Consider the following 25,611-nt stretch of genomic DNA (forward strand, 5'->3'; position numbering starts at 1 on the left):
GAGATCCGTGCCAAAAAGGCATTTGTTTTTAACAACTGTTCAATAGTAAGACTTTAAATTATCAGTATCAGCTACTGGAGGCATTTGAAAGGAATCACAGTGTCCTGGCAGTTCACATCAGTTGTTTTAACATTCAAGACAAAGGTGCAGAAAGGAGCGACCCAGACAACGACATGGATACCGCCAGAAAATCTGAGAGGGAAGGTAAATAGCACAGAGACTGCAAAGACAAGCACTGCAGATATACAGGATTTTCCAGCGATGATAAAAGGGAGAAAGCTTTTAAGAGTGTAGCTTCAAGAGCTCAGCTTTTATTACCCAAGATTTAAAAAAAAAAATTGAATAAACTTTTTCTCATGCCTCAGGTTTAAAATCCACAGGATGTGAGGTGGATAGATGCTGGAGGGCAGATATACATTGATTTCTCAACTAGCTTTTTTCTTTGAAAACCTGTTAAATAAATGCATTTCAAAACGGGAATGGTCTTTCTAAAACTTTCAGCAAATGCTGGTTTCATGCCACCATCTCTGTGAGATGTAAATTATTACAGTGGTGCACACTGGCTGCTCAGATTTGAGACCAGGATTGTTTACAAATGCACAAACAACAGAATCACTGGCTGTTTATGAGCATGGAAACACTAGGATTCCACATGAATATGCAGGCTACCTGGGCCAGCTTAGATAAGACAACTGAGAAGAGGTTTATGTTCTCAGAATAGAAAATATGTATTTGTATCAAACCTGTGGGGTTTTGGAGCCTGAAATAGAGGCATGTGCCAGGTCTGGTCTCCCCCAGCTTCAGCTAACAGGGTATCACCTTCCACCCACAGCACATGAGACAGAAGTGTTCTGTTTCTAAGGCCAAATTCATTCAACTTACAGTTTTCCACTTAGGTTTAAAATTCAATTTTACATACTTTTTTTTTTTTTTTAAATAGCATCAGTATAAAAACTAACTCAAACAAAAAAAAAATAAACAATATATTCCTTACTGTTTCATGGTTTAAATAGTGGAGGAAATAATTTTAAAAGCTTCCTGGGGATAATTTTTTGAAAGGTGAACTGTTTTAATTTATCATTTTAAATACACTGACAATAACCACATTTTAAAATCTTATGGTACAGTGCATCAGGTTGCCCAATATTAATTTCGTTTTCATAATTTATTTAATATAGTATTGATTGCATTAGCATTTGGATTAATGACCTTTTAAATGCTCAAAGACTAAAGGAGCTGTCTCGTAAGACGACAAGAAAGTCATGAGGCTGAAATAGTTGGCCAATCAGCTTTTTTAAAACAAATTACAGATTGGGTAAACCAAAGCAGTGGGGAGAATTAGGGCTTTCTAATGAGATCATCAGCTCTAAATCAATATCAACAGGGCACACACTTTTTGTTTGATGTTCACTGGGTACTTGAGAGAATCTCAGTAATCAATCACTGGCTTTCTGACTTGCAGATGCAGAGTCCACCTCAGCGAAAGGTTTGAGATTGCAAAGCAGGACTCTGTGCAAGTTTGGGGAATGTAAATTGGACTGCTTCCAAATGGAATAGCTGAACTTTCCTAATCACATGCTAATCTCACTGAGAATCCTGCAGTAGGTTGAGTTGAGGCTGATCCCTTGTGAAAATAAGGGGGTGCATAATTTCCCTGTTCCAAACCTACCCATGAGAAGAGTCTCTGCTGCCAATTCCTTTGCTGAGATCCATATAATTTAAGGGGATAAAAACTACAGGAATGGTGGTGGCAGGGGGTTCAGGAGAGAACAAATCTTTCCTACTCTCTATGGAATCTGGGACTGCCATCTCCAATTGATTTTGCCATATCTGCATATCCATTTCTTTTCATGGTTATTTATCCTTGGTTTTTTTCCCCTCTCCCTTCCTCTCTCTGTCCCTATGAAAACTTTCATGTGCTGACTTAGAAATACCTGTGAGCAATTAAGAATGTAAAATCAGCAGTGGGACAATCACTGCTCTTTATTACTTCACTCTTTATTTTCCAGTGTGTTGAATTACTGCACCCTTAGAAATACATTATGGTTTTGCTTTTTTTCCCCATATACACCAGTTAGAGTACACAGTGAATCCCCTGGATAACTCTTATCAGGGAGGAAGTCCACACTGGGTTCTCTGGAGACTGATGGATTTGCAGTCCATCCATAAAGGAGAAGCAGTGAGGAATTCCATGGCTCTGTGCCTCCTGTGAATCCAGTTTGTGGAATCTGTTTGGTTTTTGTTTAGTTCTCTTGAAACCAGAGCCATTATTCTTCTGTTCTCTCTTGCATATCCCAAATATTTTTTTAGTGGAGTAACTGTTGTTATCTACAGGCAAACCAAAACTGCAATTTGTCCAAAGCACAGGGATTTGGTGAAAGTTATTTTCTATTCTCCTGAGCACTGTGAGTGGAAGGGAAGGACAGGCTGAGCCTCCAGCACACAGCAGAGGACAGGGGAGTTTTAAACCACCTTTGCACTGTCTGGGCTGTGTGGGCAGCCCCCAATAGCTTAAACTACAGGGATTGTTACCAAATGTAGGAAGGGCACAGACAAATGCTGTCTTCAGCTGATTAACCATCCCCTGATGAAGTTTTTGCTGTGTTTGTGAAATTGTGGGAAACAGTCTTTTGCTAATACACCATTAATTTTTAAGTACAGTTTCCAATATGAAATATTTTTATTTTGGCTATTCATTTTTAATGACTCCACAATGCAACTCAGCAAAACTATACAAAGCAAACCAATAAAAATATGATGCTATTAACATCAAATATTTGCATAAAAGCCATGAAATACTGAAGCAAAGAGTTTGTAGGTAACTGGCAGTTCATGCAATGGAGACAAAATGTACAGAAGCTGCCATTAAAACATCAATTTATCAGAACAAACTTACACTGCTACATTTTACTGCATATCCCCTTCTGGCAAACTTTTACTTTGGGGTTATAATAATGGAGGTTATTACTAATTTATTGCGTCTTGGAGCCATGTTCATCAGTGAATTCAGTGGGTGGTCAAACTTGTTGCCTTTTGCTAGCAGCTGTGCATTACCTCAGCCAGGAAATTGCCTTCAAAGCACAGATTTGTGCTTTTTGTATATCCATGAAACACACAAATGACCAAGTTGCCTTTATAACTTCTAGGTGTACACAACAAGAACTTAAAATAAGGTGGTTTACTTGTGCTGTAGGTACAGCAAAGCAAATGCATCATTTTACAGAAAACCTTTTTAGATCCTCAAAATATTGGTCAAGAATCATCCATTCTTGTGTCTGCGGGAGCTGCATCATTTGAAGAGTAGAATGGTTACATGGATAGATTCCAAAAACTGGGGAAAGAGCAGAACATCTGTAGCCAAAGTATGAGAAGATGTTAATCAATATTAATCAATATAAACTTGTTTCACTGTCTTACTTTAGGGGACAGTATTTTATGGCTTTTTTTTTTGGGGGGGGGGGTAGTTAAATATTTTAAATTCCAAGTATTTTAAATTATTTTTTAAAGATTTTTGTGATTTTGTCTATTTCTTTTTCACCTTCAGCAGGGCCTACAGGGCCCAGTAATGAGAAGAGAACAGAAGACAGGATTGGTTACATCAGAAAGGACTCACAGTTGCTAAATAAACTAGTCAGGGGAAGTCCGGAAACTTATTTATATCTATACATTAAATACATACATCCATAATAGTATAGTAGCATTTGAAGATGTATCCATGGAAAAACACATTTGACCATGTAAATGTGCAAACATGCAAATTGTTATTTTCCTTTACTAAAGGATTCCAACTAGCAGTTGTTCTGGGTGCCCTGAAGACCCTTAAAACCTAAATTAAGGCAAAAGTACAATGTAAAGTCAACTCCTGAGCTTCAAAATGAGGAATATATTCATAAATTAGTTTTGTATATCTCAGACCTCTGAGTGAACTCTATAAGCGTTGTATTATTTAATGATACTCCTGGAAATCAGCTTGATACTTCCCATGAACTGTGCCATGGGAATATATTCATTCCAGGACCACAGTTGGAGTTCATATTCCTTTGATCTTTCTGCACTTAACTAATGCAGAAAGTCTAATAGATGAACTCTGTTTCTCAGGTGTTTTAAAAAAAGGAAGGATTTGGAGGCAGGAGGTGTTTGTACGCCGGCAGACACAATAATGAGCATGTGTATCTGTGTCTGTGTGTGGAGATGTGAGAATAAATATGTGTGGACATGGATAGTGGATGTTTGCTGTCATCAGCTATTTAAGGATCTAGAGATACTGGTCAGACTTAAGTCCTAATCTTTGCTGTGTTTTTTCCCTCGTCAACACCAAGTGCACACCTTCATCCCCTTCAGGGGTACCTGTGATAGGCTGATCCTTGTGAAATACAGACTTGCTGATGGTTCAAATGGGACTCTGTGCGCTAATTAACATTTCATTTTATGGCAGCCCTTTCTTCTGTCCTATGCCTGCATGCTCCCTTAGTGCAGTGAACAGATGCAGTCACACATCTCGTGCTTGGCAGAAGAGGGATGTCACTCTTTAGAATAAATGCATTCAGTCACCATCAACATCTGTCTGCGTGGCTGCATTCCATGGACGGGGTATGGGAATGGCACTGCAGGAATTGGCTTGCTCCTGTGCTGTCCAGGGAATGGCTTTTCCTGTTCTTTGATCTTCATATTCTTGATTGAAGTTTGAAATGTGTAAAATATTTCTGCTTCTAGCTGCTGAGACATTTATGCAGAGAGTATAATGCAAGAACATTCTGTGAGGTAAAAGTAATTAAAATTTTTCCTATTAAAACAACTGAATTTTCTGAGTTGTAAAACTCAGTCACTTTTAAAAAGACTCAATGTTTTGCCCTCAACATCTCAACCTTTGGTGGTGTTATCTTCCTTAATTATAGTACATCAGAGTTACTACATTCGCTTTTAAGTGGCCTGAGAAAGTGCTAAGCACTTCTGTCTCATGATAACTAATTGGCCAGTTTTGTCAGAGCAGATGCACTGTTGAGTAAAATAACATGGGGTTTGTGTATGACTCAAGGACTCTCTTCAGCTGCTTCAGATACATTTACTGATGATTTTGCACGATTATTTAAAAATATTGTATCCTTTAGTAATGGGTCTGTGTCATTGCTTTGTTTTTGCTAACATGTATAGAAGAGATGGGCATCAGAGGAAACCCTTCTCATGTCCCTGTGCCCTGGGGCATATAATTTTTTCTGTTGTACATTTAAGTTCTTTTGGCAGTTTTCTGCACACTCAAATATTAATCTGTGCTGCATCCTGTCAAAGCTCTCTTTTATTTCACATGTGATGTACACACACGTGTGCACGCCAGCACAGGAGTTGTCAGTGCCCTGGAGCCAGGAGGGACATCCATGTCCTGGGGACATCAGGCCTGGGAGGGGATTGTCCTGCTTTGCTCTGGGCTGGGGCAGCTTCACCTTGAGTATTTTGGTCACCACAATATAAAACAAGATATTAAACTATTAGAGAGTGTCCAAAGGAGGCTGTGGGGATGGTGAAGGGCCTCAAGGGGAAACCACATGGGGAGCAGCTGAGGGCCCTTGGTCTGTTCAGCTGGGACTGAGACTCATCACAGTTACAGCTTCTTCATGAGGGGAAGAGGAGGGGCAGACACTGATCTCTCCTACGTGTGACTGGGGACAGGACCTGAGGGAATGGCCTGAAGTTGTGCCAGGGCAGAGTTAGGTTGGATAGCAGGGAAAGGTTCTGCTTCCCCCAGAGGGTGCTGGGCACTGCCCAGGCTCCCCAGGGAATGGGCACGGCCCGAGGCTGCCAGAGCTCCAGGAGCGTTTGGACAGCGCTGCCAGGGATGCCCAGGGTGGGGTTGGTGGGGTGTCTGGGCAGGGACAGGGGTTGGACTCAATAGTCCTTGTGGGTCCCTTCCAACTCAGCATCTGTGATTCTGTGATCTCTGACATCCACCCCCACAGACACCTCTATTTCTCATCCCAGCCTTCCCAGGGAACCAAGGGGGCTTTGCCACTGAAAACGTTGCAGAATTAACATGTAATAAATGGGAAGAAAATAACAAGAAAGGGTGCCTAAGATTATCTGGCTTCTCCACAGAACAAGGGTACAAGGTGTTGTTGCAAATTAGGATTGTGCAGGATTGTGCAGGAAGGAACATCACGTTCATTGGGGACCAGTCCCTGCAGGGTCAAGATTTGCATTCCATTTCCACTCCCATTAAATCTTTGTTATGGGATAAACTTGTCAACATGGGTGTCAAAGTGTGGCAGCTCTGAAAGCACCCTTGTGCTGTTGGCACTGAACACTGGGAAATGGAGTGAAACCACCTTATTTCCTGTAGGTCACAAAGTGACTTCGAGAACAGCTGGATTTTTACTAAGTCATGCAAAAGAAAGAGTACTGATCTTTCACATGAGATCAGGGCCTACACCTGCCTATGTTAGGTCATTTAAGTGCCTTTTCCACCTGCACTTTGGAATGAAACTAATTAATGCTCTTTTCTTACATAGCTTCAGTCTGATATTAAGGAGCTCAACATTCCCATTGATGACTAAAATTAAATAATCAGTCTGTAAAAAATGATGGGATTAATTGATAAATTTTGAATAAAATATTTCATTTTTGCTTTTAGAAAGCATTTTACTGTTGGATATTATGAGGGCTAATGACACAATGGTATGTGCAATAAAATGGTGTTGAATTCCACTTCCTCATTTGTCTTTCTCCCTCTCTTTTGTTCTCTTTGTAATAAATTCCTCAAAGATTATTTAATTTCATTAAAGTTAAGAAAAGTACCTAATTTATGTAGGTAGGCTAGAGGTTCCTTCTCTTCCACTGTGAAATACCAGTGTGAAACCAGTGTCAGTTGCCACCTTTCCTTCTCAGAAAAAGTAGGATGGCTTCTACCTGGAAATTACAAAATCTGCATTTATATTTCTGTGTGAGTAGGGTTTCTGTGTTAATTTAAGCAAGTGCGTGTGTGCATACACAGACTGCATGGATCAGTTGTGTCACATAGAGTCCTTACACTAAATGTAGACCCATGGTGTTTGAGCTGTGCTCTTACCCTTGTTTTAAAACCCCAGCAAAAGAAATTGGCTTCTCTCTTTTAGGGGAAAACTCTCATTTCCTTCCAGACTAGAAAGGGTCCCCTTGACTTTCAAATTGCTGCAACAGGCAGGGCTGCAGTCGGGTTCGTACCAGTTCTGTCACTCAGTAACATTTAAGCCTGTCGGCTGAGTACCATGTACAAATGCTAAATGTGATGGATTTGTTTTCAAAACATTTTTAAAAGTAAGGAAAAGGTGGAGTGTGCTCTACGCTGAAGCTTCCCTGTGAATTTTAACACACTGTGGTGTAAATCTAAGAAGCTTTTGTGCCAAGAGTCTAAATAGAAGCTGGTGTGTGTGCTCAGTAAAAGTTGTTTGCCTTAAACAGCCAAAAAAACTATGAAGATAGATAGAAAAATGTGAATTTTGTGCGTATTTAATACATTTTCATATTCAGCTTGTGGCTTAGGAGTCACTACAGGACCTTTTCCCAGCAGATCCATTCCCACATGACATCAGTAGGAGCACTATTTTTATCAGACATATTTCTTACAGCATCTCCAACACTGGAAATAATTAAGTTTTCCTGATTTAGACTGTTACCTAAATCATGTGACCAACCACTTCAATCACAGTTTTAAGGCTGGAAATCAGTGGATAAGATGCAGAAAGACATTAGCAGATGAGAAGGTTTGCAACACATTTGAATTTCTGTCTATAATGTGTTTGCAACTTCTGGAACTGCTCTAATGTTCAGTGTGTATGCAATTACTTCTGGCACTGAAGGGAGAAACTGCCCTTCATGAATTTTAATCCAATGGCCCTTTGGATTCTCCTCAGCAGCTTTTCACTGTCTTTTGTTGTTAAGGCAAAGCAGGCATATTTGAGAAGTGGTGTTCACAATACATTTTAAGAGAGTGTACTGCTTGAAAAGGTTACTGGAAAAGTTAATTTACATTTAGAAAGCTAAACAAAAAACAGTTAAAAAACCCCAACTTTTGCAAATGGTACGTGACATGAAAATATCTCACTTTTGCTTATTGATCCGCCATTGATTAATTTAAATGATAATGCTACCAAAAATTAACAATAAGCCAAATTTTCAATGTTTTATTCCCAAGGCTGAATTCCTGGCTAGCAGAAAAGGACTTAGTGGTATGGGTGAGACACTGTAGTTTGTGTGATTTCTGTGAAGCAAACAAGTTGTCTGCCACGTACTGCACCCCTGATATCACCAGCTGAAAGGGGTGTGTCTGAGATTTGGGGTTTTACCTCCTCGTTCAGAAGAAGGGTTTCTAAGAAGGCCTCTAACCACCTGTGAAGGTAAATAGCTTCTATGAGAAAAGCACTGTGATCAATGTGTTGTGCAAAAAAAGATGTTTGGATAACCAAGGCAATAAAAAAATGTGTTTTATTTCAGAGTAGAGGGGAGAAAACTTTCAGATATGTACTTTGAAGTGTTCAGCAGTCCAGAGGACATCTTTTATTTATTGAGATACATATATATATATATTGGTGCATCACAATGAAGCTCACAATGCAGAGTGAAACCCTTTGATATATTTGTTACTGTAAAGGTGGGTGTGGGTAGTTTAGTGAGCTGCTCCTTAGCTATTCCTCTGGAAATATTTCCTGGAGAGCTGGCATTGGATGTTTAATTTTCTACAAAATACAGCACATGATTTACCTGGCACACTTTGGAAGAGTCTCTGCTACACCTTTGAAGCCTCAATCTGTATTTCATCAGCTGTTCCTTCAGTGAGACCACAGATACTTTGAGGCTGACACATCCTGAGTGTGTTTAAAATGCTGTAAAACACCTGGCCACCTCCAGCTTGACAATCTTGACAAAAGCCTCATGTTTTTCATGCAAATCTTGGAGTCCTCAGAGTAAAAGTCAAGCTAAAAAGAAGGAACATCACGTTCATTAAAAATATTTTGGTCAGTCTCCTAAAAGACTCCATCAAGAGGACTCCTATTGCTTTTTTCCCTCTAGATCTTTTTTTCCTGCTTTCCCAGTAGCCATCAAATGAGTCTGGACAGTATAATTCCAAGTTCTGAATAGACATTTGTGACCATGTAATGTCTGATGCACTGTGTGACAAGACAGCTGAAATATCATCATGCATTTGGGCCCCAGTCTGATTATTTATGTAATCAAGATGAATTTCAAGTACCATAAAGTTTATTAAACCAAACTGTAAGAAGTTTAACAGACATAATCCATTTTTTTTTTCCCCAAGTTCTGGCAAGCATGTTTTTCCTGCACAAATTCAGGAGCAAGCAGTTAACTCCCACTGGTTTCAAAGCCATGGGAATTAAGCAGGTGCTTAAAGTTAATGAGGTACTTAATTGCTTTGTAGAACCAAGATGGACTGTTGCATTGCAGGTACAATGAGAAATTGTCCCCGATTTCCTTTCTGAGAAGGAGATTTTTAAGGATCAAGATCTCAGTTGCAGGCCAGCTTTTCACCATTTACATGTAATGTGATGGTTGAAATTCACAATGTTCTGTTGCAGTCTGGGTGGGTTCAGCTGCAGCATCATTAAAACCACTCAGGCTTGATACAAAGATTTTATAAATTTTCTAAATAGTATGACTCAAACCACAGAGGGCTGAGTAATGCCTGAGCATTTTGTGCTACCACTGTTTTAGCAAAATACAGTCAATGCCAAATCATACAGACCAGAAAGTCTACAGCACTGAGGTGAATGGATCGTAAGAACAGACTTTCATCCTGACAGATGGGGCATGCTGTCCCGGGGGAGTGGACTGCAGAGAAGGAAAAACACTGATGGCTTGAAACATGAGTATATTTTTGTTGGAGTGAGGCATTTTTATCACAGAAGATGACTTTGCATATGGAAATGTTAACACCAAATTTTTGTTCTCAATTGCACTGGTGAAAATCCAGTCTAGCTCTTGGCACACCGAGTCACACTCTGGCTGGCCACAGCCTTTCCAGGTGAGACAGGATTCAAGGAAAGCAAATATGATCAGGTACAAAGCAGGGTGAGTGTTTATTTCTGTCAGAAAGCAATGTGGCTGTAGCTGTGGTTTGTCACTGTGAAACAGCACAGCACTGAGAGGTAGTACAAAAATTCACCTTGGATCATTCCCATTGCATTTATGCTCTAAATCTTACCCTAATGGAAATCATTTACTCTTCTGTGCTGGGTTTGGCTGAGATCAAGTTAATTTTCTTCATGGTAGCTGTTACAGAGCTGTGATTTGGGTTCAGGATCAGAATGTTGGTAGCCCAGGGATGTGTTGGCTGTTGCTGGGCAGGGCTTACACAGAGCCAAGGACTTCTCCGTTCCTCATCCCACCAGCAAGGGGGCTGAGGGAGCACGAGGAGTCAGGAGGAGGTACAGCCAGGACAGGGGACCCCAAATGACCCAGGCGACATTCCAGACCACGTGACATCATGCTCAGCATATAAAATGGGCTGGAAAAAGAAGGAAGGGGGTGATGTTTGGAGTGAATGTGTTTGTTTTCCTGAGGAACCATTCCATGGGATGCGGCCCTGCTCTCCTGGAGGAGCTGAACACCTGCCTGTCCATGGGAAGCAGGGAATGAATTCCTTGTTTTGCTGTGCCTGTGTGCACAGATTTTGTTTTACTATTAAACTGTCTTTATCTCAACTCACGAGTTTTCTCACTTTGACTCTCCTGCCTCTCTCCCCCATGCCAGCATGGGGGAAGTGAGTGTGGCAGCAGGGACTCTGGTGCTGGGGAGGTTAAACCAGGACAGTTAAACCACAAATGCTCTTTAATTAACATGGCCAACATCTGTTACACTTCCCCATCTTTAAAGCACAGAGTAGTATTTTACTCTTGCATGCTAATGTTTCTTGTGGCAACAAAGACCCCACTTCAAGAGGAAAGGAATTTTTTACTTTTGTGTCTCAGAGTAACTTTAAACTGTTTATGGTATTTCTGTTTAGAATAATTCCAGAGGTGTGTCTATTTATCTTCTGCATTAAAATTCAAGAAAAAGGTTGAGCTTTTGGCTTGCCTTAGGGGCTAAGCTGTGCAGCAGACATGCTTCTCTGAGATAATTTGTTTTCTAATTGCCATTCGTTTGCTGAAATACAATTAAAGTTATTGCTCTAATATTAACATCAACATCTTGATTACCTTATCAGAATATGAATATGTATTTTTCTTACTCTGCTTGGAGACATCTTTCACTAACTTTCTCTGAACATGTAGCTCTTAATTAAAGAGAATTTTTAATTCAGCTGTAACAGTACTTTTCCAACAACTGTTGCCAGTTGGTTGGAGGGTCACACCTTAAATTGGAGTTCAGACTTTCATCAGGTATTGTCATAACACCAGGGCTCCTGTTCACCTGGAACATCCGAGCCTTTGGATCAGCTCACACAAATGATCTGATCTTTGTGCAATTGCCAGAATTTAGTTTGCAAGCAGGCAAATCTAAGCCAAACAGAGATTTCATTAAGAACTGGAATATGGTGAGGAGCTGGAAAAGCACTGAGCAACCAGTCTGTCTGAAGGGAAAAGGGGCACTCAGGCCACAGGAGGAGAAGGAGAATTCTCAGCTCACTGAGCAGTAACCAGGGAGTGCTCCTGAGCAGCACAGCTGTGTGCTCCCCTCACTGTGTTGCTGGTCTAGAGAAGCACTTACGTGCTATAGTCAAAACAGAATTATCAAAAGAGAATGGGCACAATTTTATTTTTAAAAGGGTCTTTATACAATTCTTTACCTTGGCTTTTTTTTTTTTTTTAAACACTTTAGAAAGATGTTTAATGAACAGGATTCTTTCAATCAGTGAAAGCAGGAGAATGTTCCAAAATAGTTACATAAATGAACAGGCCGCTTGGGATGACAAAAACCAGAGATACAGTGAAGAAGCAGTCCCATTTGGTGATGAAATTGTTCTTTTTCACTCTAAGAGCTCCTTTTTAAAATCTTTTTTTCTCATTTAGTAATTTTCCTTTTATGATAGCATATCTATTTCCCATACCTCATTAGCTTCTGAGCACATATGAATATCCCACTGTGTTACATTGAAAATTATTTTTTTGAATATGATAGAAATGCAAAATTGAATCCTAGTTTAAAAAAAAAATAATGAAATTGACATTTATGCTCTAGCGAGTTGTTCTCGAAAATGAATTAAGTGTATAATAATCAGCAAAAAATTAATTTGTAATTTGTATCGTGTAGGGGGTAATTGATCCATGTTATAGAACTTGGTGTTTCAAAACTGGAATGGGACCTTTAGTGGTCTTCCAGCAGACCTCAGGCGGCAGGGATTAAGGGTGGGTTTGATTTCTCTGGGTTAAATGTTGCTGAAGTTTGTTACACTAAATGTGTCTGGCAAGGAGGGTGACCACTTGAGTAGAACCAATTATTTAGTTTTCCCCAGATCCAAATTTCCTTTTTGATTTCAAACCCACATATAGGTTTGAATCTCATTTCACATTGGCTTTTATACCTTCATGAGCCATTAATTCAGGTCTGACCAGAGTCACTCTGAAGATTAGGGTGTCCAGAAATTATGAATCTGTTAAATACACTAACACATGTTTATGTGGGGGTTTATTCCAGGAATAGGAAATCATCTGAATTATTACAAGTTCAATAGCTGGATCAATGATTTTGCTTTCTGGTGAAGAGTGGCTTCAAGTGACAAAGAAGAATTAACCTACAAATAAAACCCATGATGTTTAAAAGATGTGCTGACACATTAATAGTATGGTAAGGGTTTGGATTTCCAAGCTCAAAATGTAGAGATTTAATATTAATAATACGAGCCTATCATAGCAGGCTTCAGCTGAGCTCTTATGAAAACAAGTCCATTTAGCAGTAGTTGTTGTCTTGGAAAAAAAACCCATGCTGATAGTCCTTGGAGAGACTTTTCAATTAAAAAAACACCCAAATTGCTAGAAATAGTCTGCTGTGATGAAACTCTTAGGATCACTACATCTCCTTGTACATGCAGCAATCGTGGACATTTTTTTATGAGTCCCGCTATGATTAAACACATAACACTTGTTTAGAAGTGTACAAAGAAGTAACTACAAGGCTTGTAGAGCACACAAGCTCTTTCATGTTTCAAGGAACTCTCAGTGTTTCCTGCTATGCTGTCTCATGTTTGGAATTGCCTAAAGTGCCTTTTTAGTGCATACATGCTGCATAAAAATCAGCTTGCCTCATTGATTTCAATGAGCAGTTCCAAGGTCAAATGTTATTCAGCTGTAAAATTATCTATTAAATTTTTTTACTAAGGGAAAGCATCTGAGTACTGAAGGACAAGATAATAGTCCATTTACTGAATACAAAGCATTGCCTTTTGTTTGTTCAGCACATTGTAACAATAGGGATGTGCCTTGCTTCTCAACTTCTATTTATAGTATTACAAACCTTAGGGTGATCACCAGTTGTGAACAACACATCATTATGAACACAGGGCTGTGGAAATGGAGTTCTTGATATATCACAAGTGTATGCAGAATAATTAGAACTAGGAAATGGGAGGAAAGCTTAAGACTTCCTGAAATTGCCTAAAACAAGAAATAAAATCAACCAACTAAAAAAAAGAGCCATTAAAAATAGTGTGTGGCCAGGAGATGACATTGTAAGTTGTTTTTTAGAGCGTTGTCAATGCATGTGGGGGAGACAGCATGAACTAAACTCCCTTAATTCCACCTTGAGATAACTGACATTTTCCAACAGATCTGCTTTCTCAGAGGGATGTCTGAGCTGTTGAACTTTTATTTTTGAAAGTATTTTGCTTCAGAGGAGAAAGAATATAAAAATTATTTTATTTTTCCAAATGCTTTAGCACAAAGCCAATTTTGTTTAATTTATTTATTTATTTGTTTATTTTTGTTTTGGCTTTACATTAGATTATTTTCCCAAGAAAATTCAGGCAGTCTTACAAGTAAAGCTGTGATCCCCCATGCCCGTGAGGTGAGGCAGTAATACCTTTGGCAGAGCATGCTCCCTCTTGAAGCTAAGCACTAATAGTCTGTGTGCATGTAATGTTAGCAGGTAAGAAAGGAGTAAGTCCTTCTCCTGCTTCCTAGCTGGGAGCCATAAGAACTGTGCAGTTCAGAGTGAGACTGAGAGAGCAAAACCCACTAGGCAGATCAGCAGGAGGGAGAGAAAGCTCCTCAAAGTCTAAAAGTATTTGCCAGTAATGTACTACCCACTTCTTCCTGAGTCAGGAATGATATCTTGCTTTCAACAGGAAAAACTCCTCGGTTTCCTGCGCTCTTGCCTTCCCTCATTAGGGGATACTTGGCTTGCCTCAATCGCTCTCATTAAATCCCAGCCTTTGTCAGAAGATTATGGTAATTCAGGTTATGACTTTGAGGAATCCTGTTAAACTGGAGATGTCCCAGCTCTGCAGTTGGTGTAGCCATGCTACAGCAGAGTCTGGCTGAGCAAGGCTGGGCTTAAATAGCTTCAGCCTCCCCCATGCACAGAGCCGTGGTCAACATCAGATAACAGAACTGAACTGCTCGGATTCAGCTGCTCACAGTGTCCTGTCCTGGTGAAAACTCCCCAGCTTACTTCTAATAGGAACCTCCATTTCCATGACTTATTTCCTTTATTTTCCTTTTCTTTATCCAGCTAGATTGGCCACAGAAATTCAAAGGCAGTTGCAGGTGCTCTGTGCACACAGAGCCATCCCCATCTTTGAGATAAGGCACTGAGATCCCCATTTTCATGTGAGCAATTACTCGCTCACCTGGCGATTGTAAAAATGCTTCCAAACAAATTGTAACATATTCCCTGCTATTGCACCACTATTTCCCACAGGACCCCACAGATAACACAGATGTGTCAGGATAACTGGCATTCTTTTATAATGTAATAAAATAAATTGTGTTTTTATAGGATGGCCTTAATGTACAGTAACAAAATTCTTCAGAGAGGCATCAACAGTAAACTGGAGTTAAAAGGAAAATTTTACAGAGGAGTTGCTGAGGTTGTTGAGTTTTCAGGGGATGATGAGGTGTGTGACTGAACTACCAATATGAGTTAAGACAAGTGAAAGAGTAACTGAAAATTATGAAGCATCTCAGCTAAACTGAATGATTTTCATGCCCTTATTTCTGTGATTAAGATTTTATCCATTAGCATACAATTTGTCAGCCCAGGCAGAATCTAATAGAAGAATAGTTACAGCTCTGTATGCTCAGTAAGATGTGGAGAATGGATTATATAATTTATCTAGCTCTTTCTTGACAACAATTTAACATTTATTACAGTGGTCTGCACCGCAATATTTCTGTCTTGACATTAAAGTTATGACTTCCGTAATTTTATCATAATTGTTCTTAACTCTTTCTCTGAGAAGTAATCAGCAGTACCCAATCAGAGCAGAGGTGAGGTAGGGAGAGAGAACTTTTATCAGCTTGTCTGATCATTAGAAATTATTTTTTTTTTTCTTTTTCTATGACTTTACCATGTTCATATCCTTTGAGCAGCAAGGTAACATCGACTACAGTGAGCAGTGTGTCAGCTCAGCCAGAGGAAGACATCCTCAAGCAGTCTGTGTACTGGAAAGTCCACCAGTAATTTTGCTCAGACTCCTAACCCAAAAGAATATCAAATTATAATTTTACAAAGGAAATATTTCTTAGGCTTCAGTGGAAGAGGAACTGAAGAAACTGGAAGCAGCTTCCAAGTGGAAACTTGGAAATGCTGTTCGTGTTTAGTTATGTAATGTTCTTACCTGCTTCTAACAGTGCCTCTTTGGAGACACCAGAGCTCTGGAGTTCTCCATTTACCTACAAGGTGTTTATATTCATTATTAATGCCACTGTCAGGGCTGTCCAAGCTCAGGGAGCAGGTGCATACCACCATGAGGAACAAATAAGGAATTCCCAGGTAGGTAATGCCCAGTTTGAAATGGGCTTCTGGGAGAAAGAACGTGATTTTCACAGTCGCTTACTCTTGTTTCTTTAGAGGTCTTCTGGTTTTTGATTGGTTATTTTATTCCTTTTATGAAACCTTTTCAAGTAGTTGAGGTCGTTAGATGAAGAGCTGTCCTTCATAACTTTCAGTTAATAACTTTACTATTATCATTAGAAGAAAGGATTGTGTTTACGGTTAAATCAATATGACAGGAAGATCAGAACATAGTGAGGACCCTAATGGCTGCAAAGATTTGGAAGTGGTTTTAATGAACACTCAGCAGGCAAGAAAATGCTCTTTTATGTTCACTCCAAACAAAAATATACAGGCTGGGGAGAAAAAAACAGGCTGTGGCCAACCTTATTATATGAGAAGTGGCTGTGAAATTATTTATTTCATCTAAATTAAATAAGGCCAATTATTGGCTCTTCATATAAAGCACAAGGGGAAGTTTTCAGAGGCCTTATGATGCAAGAACGTAGTTTGATGGAGAATTACACAGAGTCAGCTTACAAATAAATCACAGAATATTCCAAGTTGGAGGGGACCCACAAGGATCATCCGAGTCCAGCTCCTGTCCCTGCACAGGACATCCCAAGAATCCCACCATGTTCTTATGCATGCTTTAAGAAAGAAGCTATTCTTTTCCTCAGAGATAAAGTGCAAGCTGTACCCACAACTTTAGTGGCTGAGATCCTCTTCTACTTTTATGCTGGTATATTTGTTTCTCTAGTGTCATACAATACATATGATGTATGATATAACTTAATACTATATTGATCACATAGTGCCATATTAGCAGATATTTACCCAAGCTTAGAACATTAGTAAGGGCCTTTACACTGAAAAAATTTCCCCAGCTGCCATAGTGAATCAGGTGAAAACACAGCTGAAAACATCCACCATATTCCCAGGAATCCTTTTTTTTAGCTCTGTGAAGAATCCAAAAAGTGTGGGAAACCATCTCTGTGATGCTTCTGAAATCCATTTCTGGAATTTCAGGGTTTTTTCTTTCCATCCCACTTCTCGTGTCCCCTCTAAGAGGCTGAGTGTCTGGCAGGCTGGTGTGTCAGGAATGGTTGTACTCAGAATGTGCCTTCTTCCATTTAACTCTGAGAAGTCCCAGATGATTTAAATGATTTAGTGGTCTCACACCCAGAGGGAAATGAGATGGAGAACATGATGGAGCAGAGCCTGTGCTGCTGGGCAGCTGGCTGTGGGAAGAGGGCAGAGGAAGAGAAAGGATTGGGAAGTACCTCAGACAGAAGTTCAAGCCCTGTAATTTGAAAGGCGATTTGAAGTCCCTGTTCTGCTCTACACTGTCCCTCTGTGTGCTTCAGCTATAATAAACTGCTATAATAGCATTTCCCTTCCCAGGGGCTTACTGGGAGAACAGCTTCATTAAAAAGCACCAGCAACTCCAAATATTGCAATAGATGTGCAAAGACCTCTGGTGGTGTGTCACCTCTGGGCTCAGCAAAACAAACACACAAGTGTTTCAGGTGTGATCTTGTGGTTTGTTTTCTTTTTCCCTAGCAGAAATGTGAAACTGTTCAACAAAAATAAACACATGAACATGGAAAAGAAGTTCTCAAACTAAAGTAAAAAAATAAAAATCAGACTAGTTCGGAAAGCCTAAACAAACACTGTAACATCTGTTTCCTGAGTTATTGATGGAGTCTGTCCTCAGGCTCGTGTCTGCCTTCAACATCTTCCAAAACTTTCTTCTGTGTGGTTTCAGAAGTCAGAAAACAACTGGCTAGTTGCCCTTCTGGAAAAAAAAAAAAAAGTATACCTCTTAACCTGAAGCTTGTATGTGGCTTAACTGTAAAGCAGCCAGAGAGGAAGGTGATAATGTTCAAATGCTGCTAAACAAGTGGTAAAATTACTTGTCTTATTTATCACCACTGTAATAACCTTCCCATACCTCCATTCACTACAGCACAAAGAAGATTTCAAGCTACTCTTATTTTAAATGGGAGAGACTAAACCTGAGCTTTTAACAGTGGAAAAATAAGTGTTCAACACTTTCAGCATTATTGTCTATGAATATGCAGGCAGCAAGACTTACTGCTTGTGGTCTGCTATGAACACATTAATTAACTAATTATGATTCTCACTAAGAGACATTTTATTTACAGTGGTCTTTATAATAGCTGCCTATCACTTTCTAGAGTGTGTCTATCTCTGCCTGACAGCAGCCTAAGTGCAACATCTTACCCACAATATTCTGTCCCCTCAGCTGAGACCCCACCTGCAGAGCTGCCCCAGCCCTGGGGCCAGCACAGGAAGGAGCTGGAGCTGCTGCACAGAGCCCAGAGGAGGCAGCAGCATGATCAGAGGGATGGAGCAGCTCTGCTGGGAGGAAAGGCTGCCAGAGCTGGCATTGCTCAGCCTGCAGAGGAGAAGCTTTGGGGTGACCTCAGTGTGGCCTTGCAGGGCCTGAAGGGAACCTAAAGAAGGATGGAGAGAGACAATTTCCAAGGGCCTGGAGTGACAGGACAAGGGGGAATGGCTTCCCACTGACAGAGAGTAGGGTTTGATTGGATCTTAGGAAGAAATTGTTCCCTGGGAGGGTGGGCAGGCCCTGGCACAGGGTGCCCAGAGCAGCTGGGGCTGTCCCTGGATCCCTGGCAGTGTCCAAGGCCAGGCTGGACATTGGGGCTTGGAGCAGCCTTGGGACAGTGGAAGGTGTCCCTGCCCATGGAATATGATCTTTAAGATCCCTTCCAACTCAAGTCATTCTATGATTCTATTTTAATGATCTGGATGTTTTGCTGGCCCAGTGCTGGATCCAGACATGGAGATCCCCAAAGAGCAAAAAGCAGAAATGTGACCCTCATCTTTCCCTCTCTCCAGAATCTGAGGACAGTGGATAGAAGTGGATCAAGCTTGGAGAGGTGTGGATTCTTGGTCTTCCAGTCTTTCTGTAGAAGACCAGATAAATGAGGCCTAAATTCAATACAGTCCAAAGTTTAGATGCTCAAGATCCTTAGCTAAGATCTTCTAAGCCTGGAAGTATCTGACATCCCGTGTGTCAGATTTTCTAGCAGTGATGTTCTCTAGGGACCTTTATATTTCTAAAATATTTAGTAGGCAAGGTTTTCAACAAACACAGGAATCTGGAAACACTTCCAAAAGGATAATTTTGATCAGGACTGAAGTTCTGGAAAAGGAGACAAACACTGGTTTTTTATCCCACAATAAAAGATGGAATTCCAAGATATGTTCTAGTGTTTCCTTGGGTCTCCCAATGGCTCTGTGTGTCGGATGCACAGCCCAATCAGATTATATTGAACACTACTTATGTTATCTGTCAGCTGCTTCATGCTTCTGAGTGCGCTGAGCTTGGTGACAGGATAAAAATATTTTCCTATAATGGGAAAAGAGAGAATTGCAGTCATTTGGAAGCTGCAGACTGTTCCTTCAGCAAAAGATTGGATGCTCAATTTAATTGGTTGTGCTTCACTAGAAAAAACATAGTGCACTCATTAAAACATCAAAACTCTAAGTTCCAAGATATCTGCTCCTTTTTTGAATTACAGCATGAGTAGAATATGAGATTTGATAATATTTCATCGTGATTATACTTTTGTAACCACCATTTATAATTTGCAGACAATCTGTGGGGGACAGGGAAGCTCTGGGTATTATTGATTTACACTGTGGAGATCAATGTTATAAGCATATTTGCATTTATAAAATGGATAGAATAGCTTTATTCTTCTCCCTGAAGTCCTAAATCAATGTGAAGCTTGTTTTCTTCTTTGCTTCTTTTTTTTTTTTCATTCTTTATTACAAAAAAATGGAAAAAAATTCAAAATAAAATATTAAGAAATGCACAAAGCCTCATCTACCACTGCTCCAGTGGTTCCATGGGCAGGGAACACCACACAGGTATTTCATTTCAGCAGTGCAGTCACATCCTCTGTAGGACAATATCCCAGAGTATTATATGACAAGCCATAAAATATTACAAAGACAATGACTGCAGTGGGGGAGGGAGGATTATTTAGAGAAGCAAAGGTTTCATTTTGTTTTCCAAAGCATTCTGTCATGCAGTAAATTAAATATCAGAGGCATGAGTTTCCTCTGGCAGTGCCCTCACACCCCACAGAAGGGGACAAGGGCTTTTCTAGCAGGGACACCAGCCAAGGAGCCATTGCTGTAATGAGCATACAGAGCTTTTCCCCATCCGTTTTTCATTTTCAATACAAACCAGTTTGAATATTATGGTGTCTCTGCCTGCCCTCCTCCCTTAGATTTCATGATCAACACCAAGGGGCACTGTTTGTGGGCAAGACTTTGCTCAGCTTTAACAAAGAGCTTGGCTATGTCTTCCCAGGGCCCCACTGAGGAGCTGGGAGGGCACAGAAGTTTGTACCTAAGCTGCCTTTGGATAATCATGTTTTTGGAACACTGAATACCCTCCCCATGACAGATTTTTTGGCTCCCAAGCACTCTGCCTTCTAATATGTTTTTGATGGGAAGGTCTGTTGTGTAATTACAGATTTGGTGCAGCTCTAGGAGTTGTCACAATTTACTGTTCTCTCTGCTTTTTGTGGCGCTTTTGATTTAGTTCCTCACACCTGAGGAATTCTCAAGGCTATTTGCAATGTTCAGAGAATGAAGAATAAGAAATCAGTGAGATGGTTTATCCGCACAGATTTTTTGTTTTACTCCATCACCTTCTCCTCTTCCCATTTTCCATGCTTTGTAGCATTCAGCTGGATACAAAGTGCATCTGACCATGTATTATTAATCTCATTACAAACTAATTTTGTGAGGGAGACTGGCAATAATCACAAATACATGCACACACATGCACCACGTGTCTTTACAGCTCTTGTCTCTCCCAATGTGCAGCAATTTAGAGAAATTGTAGAATCGTTCTCTCTTCCTTTTAATAAGGTTCCATTGAAGAATCCCAAATTAATGAGATTCTTTTTTTGCTCTTTATTGTAAGAAGTTCGTTTAGAACTTAGCAATGAATAGAAGATGCTTAAATAATTCTTTCCAACCCTGTGTCATTTCACTTTGTGTTGTGTGATGTGCCTTCACTCAGCTTTGAGTAATCACACTTCCAGGATATGTCCTGCCTGTCACCTTGTACATCTTAAGAAATTGTGTCATCTCTGCAAATTTTATCTCCTGGCTGTTCATAGTATTTATCAGATCTTCTGAGTTCTATTATGAGACTTGGGGAGCTCTAATTACTAAGCCAGAAATCTTAAATACTGCCAAGGACTTGCAAAGATCCTCCATACAGGAGTGAATTTTCTCCTAGAATATTGATGTTGGGGTCCTTATAATTATTTCCTCAAGTAGTTTTATCTGTGCAGCTCTCTGAGAGTCTTACCTGACCCAGTGCCATTTTATTTGGAATTCTGGGACAGCTCTCAGCTCACTCTAAAGCTGTGTCAATCTTCAGGTACTGTTATTTCTTGATCCTCTTTTATATGAAACTGATTCCCTTTGATACCTCTCTGGCATTTTTTTATACAATTTTATTTTCTTTTAGTGTCATCCCCTGGCAAAAAAAAAAAAAAAAAAAAAAAATATATATATATATATATATATGTTGTGTTCTGTATCTCTTTTCCCTGCTACAATACTCCTTCCAGCCCTTGTAAACCTCTTTTCTTTTCTTATACATATTCTAAAACCCATTTCAAATACAATTTCAGCCTATTCTCTTTTCTTTCATCATTGTTACAGTCTTTTAACTTCATTTACTCTTATGTACCCCTGTGTTTGTGAGTGCTTTAGCTCCTTAAGCTTTGATTACTTTTTGCATTTAGAGATTTTATTACAGTGCTTGCTGCTGGATGTCCTGCTATGTACTACCCTCTAGGACATAGCATTAATGTTCAGAAACAATTTTTCTTCTGCATCTTCTTCCTTCATTTCTTTATCCAATTTCCTTTTATCCAAAGCTTACATGACTTTTCTAAATCTCCAGTGTAATATCCTCACCTAGAAATCTTCCACTTTTAAGATAAAAAATGAAAATAATGGGGCCATTTTTTAACCAGTAGCTTCATCACATCTGGCTTTCTCCCAAATTTAATTGATTGTCTCTTTTCTTCTTTATTACATTGTGTGCAAATTGTACTTCTACTGCCATGCCATATTTTAGTGATTCCTTCCTCTTCAGAATTTATATCAAAGTGACTGAAAAGTGTGGTCATTAACTGTACTTTCACATTTGGTCCAATGTCTTTTTCAAATCATTGGTTCTTCCTGCCAATTCTTTCCTTCTTTACTTTTATTTCTGTATTATATTTGTATCTCCACAATGCACAAAATGCTAAACGTTTCCTGAGGTACTCTTCCGAAAGAAATCTTCTCCCTTGCATGTTACAGGCTTGGAATTTAACATCTGATTTGTACAACTGTTACCTGCAGAACACAGCACCGGGCTCTTCATTCCAGGTGTGAAGGCAACACTATATCAGGCACATTTTTGGCTAGATCACTGTAAGTAATAAGATTTTTAGAGTCAGTAAAAGAAAAAAAATGTTGAAAAAAATCGGCCCAGTGTCTTGAAAACTTATTGATACGAGTGTGAGTGTCACTCAGCTAATGCATGTGCACTCAGTGCACGGTTAATTGTCCAGACATGCATGGTTCAGATTGGAAAAGTTGACTTTCTGGTTGTTTTGATAACTTAAAGCCTTCAAAGTGTGATGTCGAGACTAAACTGTATTTCTTATGTGTTCTATAACAAAAGTTTTGTCAGGTCTGAGTGCTGAATCTTGCCCTAAGGTCTTTGATCAAGATGGACTAAAAATCTAGGAAGGATTCTCTTGAGAACCTCTTTAAACAATGGTGAATTTGTAGGTGTGTAACAGAGTTTTGATGGCAGGTCAGAGGTGTGGAAGTGAAGGTGTTCAGGGACAGGTTGGACGGGGCTTGGGGCAACCTGGTCTGGGGGAAGGTGTCCCTGCCCATGGCAGGGTGTGGAATGGGATGAGATTTAAGGTCCCTCCCAACCCAAACCGGGAACTCTGTGATTCAATTATCTAATGAACACTTCTGGGTATTTTGCATTTGGTCAGAGGCTGCCTGGCATCTCCCCTGCTGAACTGTTGCTCTTGTTTTAGAATGTTTTTGCCACCACTTTAAAGAGCAAGTAGGCCAAGAGGATAAGCTCCATTTGCAGAGTTTTAAGAGATTACACAATGTATGTACCTGCCTGTTCTGCAAACTGACCCCCAGGGAACTGGAGATTTACTTTACCCCTTGCCTTATACGAAGCTTTCCAAACACAGCAGGTGATTGTAGGAAAGACACTTATATTTCATCATTGTAAAGTCTGTCCAGGAGATTACAAATTCTAAAACAAAGCCTCTTCATTAAAAAAAATTCTCTGTGGGAAACTAATAGGGAATAGAGAACACTTTGTGAGAAAGGAAAATAAAGGCTAATTTCAATTTGTCTCTCATCCTAATTAAAAGTGGGCTGTGATAAAAGCTAGAAAAATATTATCTTTCAAATAAAATACTCTTGAAAATAAAATGATGTCAATAGGCTGGCAATGAATGAAAAAAAGATACTAGACATCTACCTGCATTTTGGGTTTAGGTGAGATGATGCCCCATTAAGACCATAAGCAAACCATGCATTCATTTCAAATTCTCAAGGTTAATAAATATTTCAGCAGTAAAATATTCCTGCTGACTTAGGACATAAAAATTTACCTTTTATACATGAACTACTCTCAATTTCATTGACAAATTGCTGTAACTCTTCAGTGAAGATGAAGTTACAGGAATTATGATTCCAAAAGTCAACATTTATAAGGCATGGCAGCCTGTTGCTAGTTAAATCCTGCTTTTAAATTACAGGGGGAAATCATCTACCTTGTTTCTTAGCTGCTGTGGAGTAATTGCTGTCGGAACATGAGCATTTTAGAGGATGGTAATTGCTCCTGCATACAGAATACATCTCCTGAACTCTGCGTCTTGCAGAATAACACAGGAAACTATAATGGGCATTTTACTGATACCTGCGAAGGCAGTGAGATGTGCTCTTGTCCGGGGGAATAGTCTTTTTCAGGTGATTGCTCATGTAGAGATGAATTCCAGCAGGATCCCACATTCAGTGTCCTGAACTGTTCAGATCTTTGTGGAAGGCCTAACTAGGCTTGTAGTGGAATGATTCCCGTAAATTTGAATACGGTCACAACAAAAGGCTTTTTAGATCTCAGTTTCTTATTCTTGGGTTTTTTTCTTTTTTCCTTAGGATCTCACAGATGACTGACTGGAGGCCTGAGACAATCAGGGACTAAAACTGATGCTGAAGAGTGACCAAATAGTAGCTCTTGCAACACTTGTCCCAAAAAGGTTTATTTTTATAGCTATGAATTATTTTGCTCTTGATCCCAAGCTTGTTCACAGCATGCCTGACATGCAAACTTTACTTTCATGGTAGCAGTACCCTGTTGTAAGCACACACAATTAGCAATAACTATCAGTTTCAGATGATAATCTGGGTCTAGCAGTTGAGGTGCATCTTCTTAAACTGCCCATGTGTTCATCCTTAGGACAGGCTTGAAGCAGCCACTACAAGAGAGGGAGGAAGGGAAAAGAAACCATCTTCACGGTGACAGAGGAAGCTGAAGGAGCCAAGCCCTCGTGGTGGAGGTGGGGAAGCTGAAGAAGAAGAGATCCACGGGCTGGCAGAGGAGCAGCCCCAGGCTGGAGCACTCCTTTGGGTTGCTGCTGAGAGCAGAAATAACCAGTGATGTCCAATATCCCTGATCCAAAAGGTGTTGCCATAGTAATGTGCTGGAGGAAGCCTGATATGCAGATTGGAGATGTGCTGTGGGATATAATCTATCAGTGGTGAGCCATGAAAACAAACACACTGAAAATCCAGGCTTGCCTCAGTCTGTGAATCCACCCGGGCTGTTGTGGTTGTGCTTATGTTACCCTTTCTCCAGGCAGCAGAGGAGAGGGGAGGAAGGAGGGACACGGAACCAGCCTTAGGGGAACTCGCTCCTCTTGTCTTGGCAGCACCAAGAACAGCCCCAATTTTCACTGCTGTCCCCTCCACTGGGCTTTCTGCCACCAGCCCATCATGCCCCAGCCCACATCTTACCCCCAGTTCACTGAGGGTTTATCTTTGGAGAGCAGTGATGTCCCTCCTTGCCACAGAGCAGTTTTGTAGCACCCTTTATCCCAATCAACCCCTCCATTTTTCACAGGTTTTCTCACTTTTTCTAAATTCATTTTTCCTACTGATTGACTCCCTCTTTCCTCTCCAACTAATCTTGTTTCATTTTTTTTCCTTCACTGTGAGGAAGACACTGCCAAAATGTCACCTCTAATCTTGTTTCCCATTTCTAGCATGTAATTTATTAATCCTCTCTCTGACTTTTTTTCCATTTTATTGAGCAGTCTACATGCTAATAGAGCTCAAGTTTTATTTTCAGATTGTCAAATAAATAATTTCCCAAGTCTTAAGAGTAGGGGAAAAATAAGAGCTTTGAAATAATGATCAACTCTGTCTTTTGCCAAGGCATTTGCTTTTAGATCTATACAAATCACTTTATTCAGGGATAATATAGCTGTCCCATATCAGTTAAATTAATTATTGGATGGGGTATTTAAGAAGCTAAGGTGAAAATCCACCCTTTGTCTGATTGACAAAGGCCCACTACATAAA

Source organism: Aphelocoma coerulescens, chromosome 11, assembly GCF_041296385.1.
Source record: "Aphelocoma coerulescens isolate FSJ_1873_10779 chromosome 11, UR_Acoe_1.0, whole genome shotgun sequence".
In the NCBI taxonomy this organism is placed as follows: Eukaryota; Metazoa; Chordata; class Aves; order Passeriformes; family Corvidae; genus Aphelocoma; species Aphelocoma coerulescens.